General features: G+C 53.7%; 1 long non-coding RNA gene across 1 annotated transcript; it reads right to left on the reverse strand.

Annotated features, from left to right (window-relative positions):
• Window positions 1–4,524: 4,524 nt before the first annotated feature.
• LOC112530737 lies at window positions 4,525–4,940 on the reverse strand. Its single transcript, XR_005842958.1, has 3 exons — window positions 4,879–4,940; window positions 4,676–4,777; window positions 4,525–4,585 (listed from the first exon to the last, which is right to left on the reverse strand). It is a non-coding gene; the product is annotated as an uncharacterized LOC112530737 (long non-coding RNA).
• Window positions 4,941–11,534: the final 6,594 nt, after the last annotated feature.

Below are 11,534 nucleotides of genomic sequence, written 5' to 3' on the forward strand. Positions count from 1 at the left end.
GAAACCATAGATAACTTGTGGATTTCGGATTACTAATTGAATGTGAATCCATATACAATACTCCAACCTCTCTGATGAATCCATATGATCCATACACTTTAGTAACTAAGTTAGGGAATGAGTAGGTGGAGTTTGTCTTCTGGATGTGAAGGATGCCTTTTCTGCCTGGTTTGGCCAAAGGAAGCCTAAGGTGATTTGCCATTGAATAGGAGAGCCCCAGTCCGGGACAAAAAAGACTCCGTTCACCTGGACAGTGTTAGCCAGGGCTGTGAGAACAGCCCAAGGATTTTGGAGAACTGCTCAACTCGGGAGCCTGAGATTTGGGTTCCTCCATCCCACGGTGGAACTTGACTGCAGCATGTGGATGCCACAGAAACAAAGAGGGCTGTGTGCAATGGACTGCAAATGTACTGAATTTCTTGGTTTCAATGATGATCGACTTTCTCAACAGAAGGCACCAAGAACTCAACGGCAAGGGACCTATCTGGGACAGGAGGTTACAGCTGGACTTGGAACCTCAAGGACTGCCAGGAAAGAAGCCATCTGCCAAAGCCCTGAGCCACAAAGTGCCGAGGAACTCCGTACATTCTCAGGAATGACAGCAGGGTGCCAACCGTGGATACACGGCTACGGACTGGTGGTAAAGCCCCTTCAGGAAGTGAGGAAGAGATGGCCAGAGTGGTTGAGGGTGGTGGCTGCACCAGTGCTCAACATTCAAGAACCTCGGACATCTACGCTAGGCCAAAGAAGAACAGTTGGAATATCTCATACAGTGTCTATACTGTTTTGGAGGTAAAAGGGGGGCACTGGCTCTCACGCCCAGGGCTTCCTGAAATACCAGGCCATCCTGGTACAGCAGGATGATGCAGAAATAACTGCAACTCATATTGTCAACCCAGCATCTCTCCTTAGCGGAACTCCCGGAGAACAAGCATTTCAGGACTGCTTGGAAACAACTGAAGCTACGCACTGTTACCAGTCGGACCTGAAAGACGAATCCTTAGAAGATGCAGAAGACACCTGGCTTACTGATGCAAGCAGGTTGGTGAGACAAGGAAACCGTAAGGCAGGATATGCAGGAACTGCTACTGACAAGGTCACCGAAACACAACCATGACCTGGGGGGACTGTCTCTAGGAAGCCTGAAATAACTGCCTTGACAAGAGCCTGACATAGCATCTGTCCGTATAATTACGCAGTTGGGATGCTACATGCTCATAGGACCACCTGAAGAGAGCAAGGATTGCTCACACACAAGGAAAAATAGCCTGATGTAAATCAACAAAGAGTGTGGCTACCATCCATTGTCAAGGACATCAGAAAGGGAACAACGTACCGGAAAGTGGAGAGAACATGGTGGATCAGGGGGCAGAGCAGGTCGTTGAAGAGGGCTTTAATTCCAGACCATAAACACAGGTTACAAAGCACGATCCTAGTACCAGCAAAGGGCTACAAGTGGGCCTATTGGGAAAGGGAACCTTCCAGGGCAACAGTGAAACCCCCAAGAAAAGGGCGGGATCGCTGGATGATGGCACTAACTGATAGCTTTTGGGGATGGCCAGAGGTATTTCCCTGGAGGACTCCTAAGGCTGGGGAAGTAACAAAAATGCTGTTACATGCTGTTAATTCCAAGGTTCGGGGCTCCTGTAGCAATCTCAGCAGAGCGAGGCCCACATTTTTGCCAAGGTGGTCCAACAAAGAAGCACATGACTGGGAACTGATTGACTGGAGCACTGACGCTCCAGTGCACCACGTATTGCCAGGCGACCGTGGTTATGTTCAATCTCCCTCTGATGTACCTCTGGAACCAAAGTGGGAAGGACCCTACCAACTTCTCCTGACCACCCACACCACGGCCAAGGTAGAGGGGCTTACACCGTGGATACATCATACCTGCCTGAAGAGAGCACCAGGACCACAGTGGACAGCACAAGAGAAAGGACCACTGAAAATCAGGATCCGAAAGCACGGAGAAGAGTTTCAGAATGGTCATTGCAACTGGGGTAGTAGTCACAGCTTGGCAAGAGAAGAGCTACTTCAGAAGAACTGAGAAAATGGGCCAGGCTCTCAACAAATCTTCTTGGATATGCAATGCCCTCCCTAGAGGGGAGGGAAAGGTGCCCGTTTATGGGATAGTGGCACTACATTGGACCGTTCCAGATTGGCTAGAGCACGGAAAGTGTAAGTTTGGGATAGAAGACAAGCCACAAAAGGGACCTACATTGCATTGACTAGTTACTAACTCTACTAGGTCTATCTCTGCAGACAGAAAAACTGATGGTATAGGTGGGGTGGGGGTTGGCTGACAGAACTTGACAGGCATAGGGTGTAGCTGGGGGTGGAACCAAAGTGTGGGGTGTGATCCTAGAATCGATAAGGAGTCACACTGGCTCTCAGAGAAGAACATACTCGGAATTGTAGGGATGGGAGCATCGTTCACTCTTCAGGAAAAGATGGCCAGGCCATGTCAGTTACCTCATGGATACCACATGGTGGTTATGTGGGGACGCTCAGGCACGGAATGCAGTACCTTTACATTGGATGGGGACTTGCACTACAGGATACTTAATAGCCCAGACCACGGTGCATGAGGAGATCCCTCGGGGACTCCTGAGGACCCTTGGGATTCAAACGAAGCGTACATACAACCCTCTAGCTATATAGAACAAGGGATACCACTGCTTTCCGAGAGCCCTTATCCCGGCCCTAGGAGTTGCCCAGCTAGAAAAAGCTAGAGTCAATATCTCTGCAACTCTGGAAATGATAGAGAATGCCACAACGGATGCATTATGAGCAATCCAAGAAGAAGTATCCCCTTTATCCAAAGCTGTGCTCCAGAATAGGATGGCACTAGACCGATTAACAGCCAAGGAAGGATGAGTATGCACAATAATAAATCAGAGTCGCTGTGCTTACAGCAAGAAGGATTTAAGAATCGAGAGAGATTGATGGAAAGTTTGGGAACAGACCAAAGTCCTGCATAGGACAAGTCAGGATGACACCAGCTGGGAAGGAGACTTAGGGAACTTGCTTACTAGCTGGCTACTGAATCTAGGATGGTTAAAGCAGCTCTTCCTAGTTTGCATCCTCTTGGTGCTGTTGGGAGGTTTTACCTGTGTCATGATGAGATGCTCTGCCTGCCTGTGCCGGAGTACTAGAAAGAAAAAGGAGATATGGAAGAGACATGCGTTGAGGCCAAAGGTGGGAAGTGGGGCCTATTTTGGGACACGTAGAACAGGAATCAAAATGATCTAGCAGGTAGAAGCCCTGCTAGACTATAGAAAAGGGGGAACTGAAGAGTGAGAACAGGAGCCTGCACTTAGAGAGAGAAGGGCCTCACAGCAAGAAAAGGGAAAGTAGCTGCACAAAGTAGAAATAAGAGGCAAAGAGAGAGAGTTTAGGTAAGAGTGTTAGAAAACAAGGGATTCCAAGCATTTTCACAGACACTAGGTCTGGAATAACAAGGAGGATGAAGGCCATCGAGATAAGGGCTGGAGAGCAGCTCGAAAACACATGGCAGGGAGCTGATTAGATGTCTACAGGGCAAGCTGAAACCGGTTCGGGGATGGCCTTCCCTTCGGGGTCACAAGTGTGCAGTGAGGAAGACCACAAGCCTTCGCGAGGAAGACTACAAGCCTTCATCATCACGACCTTCTACGCACGCGCAAGGGGGGAAGGGACTGCATGCTAATGGGCTCTCAAGAATGGAATGAATATGTCTCCGAATTCCTGTCAACTACTGATTAGCTATTAGTTCAATCTACCTACATCTATAGCACCATTTCTCCTGACAGTGTGCAAGTTGGGTGCAGCGATCCCCATTGCACCAGGGAGTACGCGCGTCACCAAGAAACACATACCTGCTCTATATCCTTACCGGCTATACGGTCTGATTGACGCACGTCAAGCCCAGAAGAGTACCTCTCTCACCTTGGGCACAGCTCACAAACCAAGCGCCAGGCCTTGCCAACTTGGTTGATCTGAGAAGGCGGGAGGGGGCTGCACATCACACCAGAAGTATCCATTTCACTTGCAGCACTATGGAGAGAACAACACCAACTAACAGGCCTGAATGAATTCGCTCACAAGATTAACAATGAGATTGTTCTTCATTAAAAAGCAAACAGAGATTCCTAATCCAAAAAGAGAATGGCAGCACGTCAGATCGGCCAAAGAGGTTCCTGTTCCTACGCCTCATCCTCTTACCCCAGCTTGCCTCCCCTCATCCCCTTCCCCTACTCCTCCGTGATGCCCACTGGCTTCAAGTCAGGTCGCAAACACATAGGACTCCTTCCACACGACTCCAGCACAAAGGATGTCAGACTTGTTCCATACACTCAAACGGACCAAGCAGTGCTATCACACTCACTTAACACACGCAGAAGCAGACAAACCCTGAGCACGTACATCCCCTCCTGCACTACTGGAGCCCACAGCTCACCTTCACACCTCCAGGGATTTCTGCTCTTTTACACTGACGCAGCCTCGCTACAGCTCCATGGGCTGTCACACAAGGCCTGCAGGACCTCTTGCTCTGCAAACCCCGTCTGCAGGCATTGCTTCATGAGGTTCACCACCTGCCCTCCTGAGCAAAAAAAGCACTGAGAACAAGAGCAAAGTACTGGATTCCACCTGGCCTGCTCCCCCACAAGCCTCACTCCTGCCACACACATACCCTGCTCTGCAGACTCAGCCCCAAAGCCTGGCTGCACATCAGCACCTGCATCATTTCTCAAACGCCTCAACCAAGCAGCAGGGGATCAAAGCGTTGCGACAGCTGAAAGAAAAAGTGCTCGGGGACATTCCTGCCAGCACTGAACATGAACAGATCTACCACTGAGCAACAGGACGTGGGACAAACAGCAGAAAACAACCAACCTCAAGAACTAACTCGTTGCCGGTTGGTCCAGATGTCTGTATGCTCCTTCCCACGGCCCAGGCCAAGCTTGCTGAGCTGCTCCTCCTTTGTGCAGAACGACAACGGTGCCCATGGCATGTGGTGGCTATGCACAGCATGCCTTCTACTTGCTTTTCCTCTCTCCGTCTTCCATCACCAAACAGCACCTCCAATCTCTCCCAGCTAAAAAATCACTTGGGGAAAAAAAGAACTGGCAACCTTGCTTTTAAAATTACAACTTGATGCTTTAAAGCAGAAGCTCACCTAGCAAGGACACCTACCTTAGACAAGCTCAACCTGCAGGGGAAAAGTTATTCCTCTGCATCTGCACACTTGGCACGCATTTTCAGCTGCAGTAGTCAGCCCAGTTCTCAGCACAGCTTTACCATCCACAGAAAGCCAGTTCAGGGCCACCATCTTTTTCTCTCTTCTGAAACACTCTACTGCTGCAAGAAGCAACGATTGCAATCACAGAATCACAGAACTGTAGGGGCTGGAAGGGACCTCTGGAGATCACTGAGTCCAACCTTTCCCCCTGCAAAAAAGGCTCCATACAGCTGGCTGTACTGTAGGCATCCAGCTGGGTTTGGAGTATCTCCAGAGAAGGACAATCCACAACCTCCCTGAGCAGCCTGACTATATACCCCCCCGCCCATAACCTCCCCACAGCCACCTATAGCCACAAATCCTCCGATGGCTCACCACAGCCCCAGATCCCCCCTAGAGTCCCCCTCAGCTCCTTACAGACGCATACACCTTAACAGTCCCTGCACAGCCCCCTACAGCAGCCCCAGATCCCCCTATAGCCTCCCCACAGCCCCCAGTAGCCACAGGCCCGCCTTAGCCCCGCTTCTGGGGGGCTGAAATGGGTCTGGGGGCACCGGGAGCAGCGCTGGAGTGGTTGGGGGTGGGGGGGGGGCATGGTTCACATGCTGCCAGCAGCACTGTGGCGCTGGGGGACCCGAGGCCCCCATCCGTCCCAATCCCACCACCCATCCCCCAGGCACATCCCACAGCCCTCATCCCAATCCCACAGCCCAACCCCACCGCAGTTCCACGGGGGAGGGGAGGGCAGTGTGCTTGGGGGGCCGCGCAGGACTCCCTTCCCTCTCCCGCTCGCGTTCTCCGCACACCTCCGGCGGAGCTGTCCTCAGCACTCGCTCCCGTTGTGCCGCGGCTTCCGGCTCGGTGCTGCCCGGACAGCTCCGGCTGACGCCGCGCTCTCCTGCGGGGCGGCCCGGGCTGCCGGAGCGGCGCTCCGCTGACGACAGCCGCGCCTGACACTGCCGGCTCCCAACGGCCGTTCCCGCGCACGGCGGCTCAGCCAATGGGAGCCGGCGGAGCTGCCGCAGAGCAATGAGACGCCGGGGGAGGGACAGAGCTGCCGCTGACCAATGAGAGCCCGGGGGAGGGACGGAGCTGCCGCTGACCAATGAGACGCCGGGGGAGGGACGGAGCTGCCGCTGACCAATGAGATCCCGGGGGATGGAGATGCCTCTGACCAATGAGAGCCCGGGGGAGGGACGGGCAGATGCTGCTCACGGGGAGCTCCTCCTGCCGCTGCTGGATGCTGATGCTGACAGGGCTGCAGATGCTCTGCAGGGCCAGCTCGTAGCTGGGAGCCAGGAATGGACACGGCGGGAGAGAGGAGAGAGCTGGCGGGGACCAGCCGAGGCTTCCAAGAGCATCCAAAAGCCCTCACTCAAAAGCATCACAAAGCCACAGCCAGCAAGCTGGGCATGATCATGAGCAGCATCCCGGATGCTGGAGATTCTTTGCTACCATACACTACGGGAGCACAGCTCTCGCTGCAGGCATCCCACAGTCAGACAAAATGGGAACAAACCCGCAGCTCTGCTGCACGCACAGCCCACAGCCATAGCCTTGCAACATGAGCTGCCTTGCTGTTGCTTGCATCCATCCCAATCCCTGGGAATGAAGACTCAGAAGGCAGTCAAGGCGTTGATCCAGCACCAGCGTGCTTTTATTCCCTAAGAGCCAGGAGGGCCTTTTGGTGAGAGGTCCGGTGTACAGATGGGACTCATCCTTTCTTGTTCAGGAGAGAGGGGCTCAGAGCTCGTGCTGCTGCCCGGTGCCTGGGACTGGAGCTCTGATTCTACGTCCCCCTCCACCAGGCTCGGCTCCTCCTGGCTGACGCTGACCTGCTCCTGCATGGAGCTGCTGCTGTCGGGGCACTCGGGCTGTGCTTGGGCTGGGCTGCACTGCAATGGTGCCCCGTCACAGTCCAGGTCGGTGAGCGTTGTTTCTGGCAGGCTCAGGTCAGCGTCTTCTGCACAGCCGGGAGAAATGAGGGCTTCCACTTGGATCAAGACCTTCATTCCCTCAGTGATGTTATATGGAAGGCTCTCATCCGAGCCGCAGCGATTCCTGCTTCCTAGCAGCTCTGCACTGATACCAGCACACAGTGAACCATCGCTATATGCTCTGGCTCTTCTGCGTGGACGAGGGCTCGGTTCACCTAGGAAGGAGTAGATACACAGGCAAACAGTTAGTGGCAAACTTGCACAAGCTGAATGATGAGAGTGGTTCTTGAGATTTGCTTATGCAGTGGCAGCAGGACAAAGCCAATAGGACAATAGCAACAGAAGGAGCACTGTCTCGAAAGGAACTGTTGCGCTTTTGTTGTTTGTCTTTCTCTGTTGTGTGGACTCCAAGCATGAATTCCATGGCGCTGACAAGCAGGGTTTTGACAGCTGGATGTGCACCCTTACCTGCCAGGACCACCACCTCTGTTTCCGAGGGCTCCCTGGCATCGCGCTGCAGTTGGCGTTTGGCCACAGAGGATGGTTTTCTGGGCCTGAAACAGGAACACCAACTGCATGCTGGGGATTCCTTCACCCTGCTGGGTGGACTTGGTCTGGAGGGAGAAAAGAGGGAGCGGCGTGAGTCGTGCATGGTGCAGGGTGAGGGAAGAGCTGCCCTGAGCTCTTGCCAACACTTGCTTGTTCCTAGCACTGCCTGATTCCTGGTGAAACACAACTTAGAAGCTCGCTCTGATTCACACGGTTGAGGACGGTTCCATTCCTAGAGCTCAGCCCTGGAGTCTTGCTGGCTACATTCCCCTCAGCCATGTCAACCCAGATGCAGAGCATGCGAGCAGAGGCTGCACAGCTGTCCAGGACAGCATCGAACGGGGGGCTTTGATTGAGCTGGCAAACACAACTGCTTGCTGAGGAACCGTGCAGCCAGAGAGGGAGTTCAAAAGCATCTCTGACACGTACATTAGCAATAGGCCCTCTGGTGGCTAAACTGAGCCCGTCAGGCAACTGCGTGTTAGTTGAACCTCAGGGTCTAAAGGGAGGGGACATTCAGTACACCACCACACGCCCCATTAGCGTCACGTAGCTTCTGCAAGTTTTGGCACTAGCAATAGTGGAGAAAAACCCACAAAAGCCCACCCAACCAAGTCTGATAGGAAGCTGCTGGAAAAGAAAGTCCTCTTTACCTTTCAGACGGAAAGTCAATGACTGTGTGGAAATTCCCCCGCGCAGCTGCGGGGCCTTCTTCCACTTGCATGTCCCTGCTCTCTGTCACAGCAGGGAGAGCTGCTGTGGCCTCCCCTCTGTGCCTGTGCCTCCTCCAGTGTGAGCAGCTTGGTGGCAGGAGAAGACACCTGCACAGACTTGGGACCTGATGGAGAACTGCGCCCTGGAAGGGAAGACCACAGCTAAGAGGGAGGATCAGAAAGCAGCGGCACAGCCATCACAGTTCTGGGGGAGCTGCCGCACATCTCTCAGCCTTGCATTTCTGATCAAGTGAAAGAAGAGGAGGTCAGAACTCTTTCATCAAGCTTCACCTGCACGCAAAACATCACCATGACAGGGACGGTTTTCTCATGCTCAACTTTGGGCTTGGACATTCTCCGCATCCAGCCACAGACGATGCCATATTCTCATCTAAGCCCACAAATCTGCTGGCCCCTCAAAAGCAAAAGCGTATCTCAACAATCCTGGAGAAGGCCTGCATTTGATCAAGGTGTCTCATCAAGACAAAGCTCATGCAGGAAGACGCTCACCTGCTCCATCTCCGATGCCTGACGTGGAGCTGGAGCAGAAGAGGACGTCGGTGTGGTTGATGAGGAACTCCACCACGTCCGACTGCCTCTGCAGTTCCACGCAGGCAGCTCTTCCACTGGCGCAGGCAGCCTCGTTCTGCTGGGATCTGTAGAAAAGGCAGATTGGAGAAGTCATTGACCCGAGATCGTTTCCCCACGTCTGCATTTGGGCAGCCAAAGGCTGTCCAGTTGGGCTCTGGAGACTTCCGCAGTGGGCAAGCACTGATGCCACTGAAGACATTCTCCCGGGTGATCAAGGACACACCAGCCCCATCTGACAAAACCAAAAGAGCACAAATTGTCCTCCTCTCCAAAGTGTGCCCGTGGGGAGAACAGATGGAAGCCTTGTGCTGAGGCGGAAAAAGAAGTTTACCTGAAGAGGTTGGGAGCCCATACAATTGCTAAGTTCTTAGCGTGCATGTTTGTGATGGAGCAGCTCCCAGCCAGACAAGCCAAGTGTCTCATGAGGTACTCCAGCGTCCTGGAAAGCAAGAGCCAAACCTTCAGCACCACTGAGCACGCCGGGCTCACATTCACCAAACAAACCACTCTTCATGCCACTGCTTGTTCTTGCTTCTAGCAAGTAGATCAAGCTTTCCCAAGTGCCACGCTGCAGCACCAAGCCCCAGCACAGCACAGCCGCAGCCATCAGCTGCACCAGCCGTGCCCCCGTGCCCAGGAGCTGACCCAATCCATTCACCCCACGCAGCCATCAACCACTTCAACACACACAGGCATCACGTTGCCAGCGTGACACAAAGCCTGCCATCGCATCATCGCCCTCTGAAATGCAGCAGGGCGGAGCTCCCCAGACTGAGGGCAGCAGTTTTCTGACCTGTAGTGAGGTGCAGGCAGCTGCTGGATGACCTCCTGCATTCTGACCAACCGCTCCTCATCTGTACCGGCACAAACAGCATCCTGGAAGAAAGCAGAAAGGGATTGAGACACACATCATGCGAGTCAAGCGTATGGGGCTAACAGAAAAAGGGCCTCAGAGCTGCAGAGGGCACTGCTGTTCCCATCTCCCACATTTCCAATGGCAGGATGCACACACCAGGTGTTACGGTGCACCCGGTGTGCAGGAAGCATGAGCTGCTTGTTGTACAGAGACACCCACTGGACTGTCCATCAAAACCCCAACTTCAACAGAAAAAAGACCAAAAAAAGGTGCGCAGGCGTGTGTGTGGATGGGAAGGCAGGAAGAGGGACATGAAGGCCATTGCCTTGTGCTTACCGAGAACTTGCCATGCAGCTGCTCGCTCAGCAGAGGGCTCGGCAGCTCCCTGAAGTACATCTTGCACAGGGAGCTCACGCTGTGAATGTCCCGGACGGTGAGCTCCGGAATCTGCTCCGACTCAAAGTCATGGCTGGAGAGAAGGACACAAAAACAGAGGGCTTGGAGAAAGAGGAAAACAACTCCAAAGCAAGACAACATACAGTCCAGAAGCACTCTTACCGCAGCTTCTGGATCTTGGACGCCACGCCGGACAGGCGGTAGATCCCCTGCACCACGCCGTGCTGCTCGATGAACTCAGCGCAGCTCTGCACGACCTGGGGGACTACAGAACAAGGGCCAGCGCTTAGCTGAGCTCCTGATTCAAGTCCTGCTTCAGCCGCTGCCCCTGTCACATCCCATCCACTAAGCCCAGCCAGGCTACTGCTTGCCTCCTCCGTAGAGGAGAAAAAAGGCTGTCGCAGACGGCGCAGACAGGCAGGAGCCGGGGACAAAACTGGACACGGATGTGTTCTTGGCTTTCAAGAAATGCCAGGACCTGCCAAGCAGCCTGCAGAAAGTAATTCTGGGGAAGCCAGAGACACTGCCACAAGTCCCATCACAGCTCCCACCGCAATGGAGGCGTGAGACCTCATGTCCAGAAGCGCTAGGAAACTGACGCACTACACTCTCTTGGGCCAAAAGGCTTCCTTGGTTTTCAGGCTAGCGTGGCATTGGCTTACACCTTTGGCTTTAAGCAAATAAAAGTGTGCCGGCCTCCTATGAGCATTAGCCTCAGCTTCCCTTTCAGCCATAACTCCCACCTCACGCTTCTCCACCGCTATCAACCTGCCCCTTGCTAGACATGATCTCCCTTTCTTTCATCTTTACATGCCCAACAGAGAGAGGAAGCTCTCAGGAACGGGCTGTTCCTTACCATCACGGCCAGAGTGGAGAAGATGCTCTCCCAGGTCACAGCCAAACACCCCTCCCTTCTCCTTCTCCAGCTCCATCTCCCGCTGCTTCGGTTCCTCTGGGCGGGCCTTCACGAAGGAACGAAGGAAGCTGAGGAGCTTGCCACGCTTCTTTGGCACTGCACAACAAAAGGAAGAAACCAGTTCATTTCAGGTTGGGCTCAGTGGGACCAGGCCGAGCATCACACATTCGACAGAGCACGTAAAAGCGGGAAGAACATTGCCAACAAGTACCTACAACAACAGATTTTCCCCATCCCTGGAGGAGTCCAAGGCCAGGTTGGATGGGGCCCTGGGCAGCCTGGTCTAGTCTGGCATTCGAAGTGGAGGTTGGCAGCCCTGCCTGAGGCACGGGGGTTGGAGCTTGATGATCCT

This window comes from Gallus gallus, chromosome Z (assembly GCF_016699485.2).
Source record: "Gallus gallus isolate bGalGal1 chromosome Z, bGalGal1.mat.broiler.GRCg7b, whole genome shotgun sequence".
Classification (NCBI taxonomy): domain Eukaryota; kingdom Metazoa; phylum Chordata; class Aves; order Galliformes; family Phasianidae; genus Gallus; species Gallus gallus.